General features: G+C 40.9%; 1 pseudogene; it reads right to left on the bottom strand.

Moving 5' to 3' along the window:
- Positions 1-837: 837 nt before the first annotated feature.
- On the bottom strand, positions 838-2,043 carry LOC118830910 (annotated as a pseudogene).
- Between the last annotated feature and the right edge of the window lie 243 nt (positions 2,044-2,286).

Genomic DNA, 2,286 nt, shown 5'->3' with positions numbered 1-2,286 from the left:
GAAGATTAAGGTCCAAAGATGTTGCAAATTTCCTAAGGTTATACAGATAGTAAGTGTTTGAGTTAGGTTTTGGACCTAGGTCTTTTTGACTGCTATTTTATTTTATTTTATTAACATTTGAAAAAAAAACAAAAATATTTATTAATATTTTGTGACATTCTTTAAGAATAAGCCTGTGGCACAACAGTCTACTGCCAGTTAGTTAGCAGCTACTAGCCGGGTGGGATTCCAACAAGGCTTTCCTTCATTCCATGTCCAACACCCATTTCCCATGGAAATATGCTAGGAAATATCCTATATTCTAGGATATGGAAATGTAAAGGGGGAAACAGGCAAGCTTTTGCAGACACCTATTATTTTATCCATACAGGTGTAGATTGTTATTACAGATTATATTATACACATTATAGTAGATAACATTTGTCAGACAACAGCTGACTTGAGGAATAGACAAATGCCAATATTCCACAGTACCCACAGTATTTAGTTGTTTTTTTTGGTGTTTTTTTTGAGAAAAGGGAGGGTAATTGGGGTTGTGACCTTGTCCAAGGTCATACAGCTAGTAAGTGTGTCGAACATCTGAGGCTGGATTTGAACTCAGGTCCTCCTGACTCCAGGGCCAGTGCTATATTGACTGTGCCACCCAGCTGCCCAGTATTTAGTTTCTTAATTAACAAAACAAAATTGACATTTTCCCTACTAGAGTAGCACTCAGCTTCCAATTCTCTGCCCAGCTAGGCCCCCTCCCTTTTCTACATTACATATAAGATTAAAAAGTGGAATACAGTTCCAGAATCATCCTGAAATATCTTTACTTGATTTTCCCAGGCCTCTGACCTAATGCCATTCCATTGAGGGGGTAAGAGGGAAGTCACTAGGTGCATGCTCCCTTTCAATCAGCAAACAGTAACAGGTAGAGATGGGATAGTCTTGTTCCTCTTTAGGATAGCCATCCACGTTCAATTGTGTAATAGACAAGTCTCTCTCATTCATGTAGTGGAGACTTCCAGAGGTATAAATAGCATACATCTGACCTGAGGAAATATCTGCAAATGTGAAAGTCCACTTTATGTCATCATCAGTTAATTCATATGGATAGTGACATTGCAACAGCCGAGATTCTCGAAATTTCCTCAGAAATTCTCTTAAATCCACGCAATAAGAATTGCTCGGTTTTGGTGTGAAAGGTTTTGGCCTTTGAAGCAGCAGAGACTCACTCTTGTTCAGTGTGTCTTCTGCATCCTGCAGAAGGGCTGTGTCTAGCATCTGAGACTTCACTTCCAATGTTGTGGCCATTTCCCTCAGGTCCTTCCTGTGCTGGGACAGCTGGAGGTGGCTCATCCTCTTTTTCTCTCTGTTGTGGATTTCCTGCTCTGACACCCGTTCCTTCAGTCACTTGAACATTTCATTCTCTTCCTCATCCATTTCCACAAGATTGTGGACCTCCTCTTCTTTGTCACTCAGGAAGTCACTTATTTCTTGAAATTTTTCCTCAAACATTTCTCTCAACATTTCCACTTGTTATGTCCACACAACAGTCCACATTCGAGGTATCTTCTTCTCCTCAAGCATTAGCTTCTGAACATCTTTTAAATTTCCATTTACAACTTTCAAGGTTCTCCTGTAGCTTTTTCTTATAGATTTTAGCAGCCTTTTCTATGGGTTGGATGGTGTGAGCCTCATGCTCCTGGGATTGTAAACAGGACACACAGAATAGGCTTTGATCATTCATACAGAACAACTTCTTATCCTCCTAGTGTTTGTCACACTTGCCGGGTCCTTCAGGCCTCTGTTGAGATTATTGGGTGGTAACAGAAGGTTTTCTTTTCTTTGTGAGTTTTCCCTTTCTCATTAAAATGGCATGAAAAGCTGACTGGGAGATTTCCATGCACCCGCGGCAGGAGAGGGACAAGGAAGCTTCACTGAGACAAGATTGGCAAACACCATGTCCACAATTGGCAACCACAGGTCTGTGAGCTGGTTGTGACAAACGCTGCAGGTGAGCACATTCTGGCCACCTTCAATGATGTCTTTAGAAGCCATGATCCTTTGACAATACAGTTGGCTGCTTCCTTCCAAGAACTCCAGCAGCAGAAGAGCAAGCTCCAAGAGTTAGCTCTGAGCAGGAAAGTTTCTTGACTGCTATTTTAACTTCTGGCTCTGACCCTTTATTAGAAGTATGACTTTGAAGAGGTCACCTAATCTTTGAGTTCCACTTACACCATCTGAAACAATGAGGCAATCTTTTTTGTACCATATATTCTCCAGAGATGTTATAAAGAGAAT

The sequence above is a fragment of the Trichosurus vulpecula genome, chromosome 9 (genome assembly GCF_011100635.1).
Source record: "Trichosurus vulpecula isolate mTriVul1 chromosome 9, mTriVul1.pri, whole genome shotgun sequence".
Lineage (NCBI taxonomy): Eukaryota > Metazoa > Chordata > Mammalia > Diprotodontia > Phalangeridae > Trichosurus > Trichosurus vulpecula.
The sequence above is the reverse complement of the archived record's forward strand: the minus strand, read 5'-3'. Positions and strand labels throughout refer to the sequence as shown.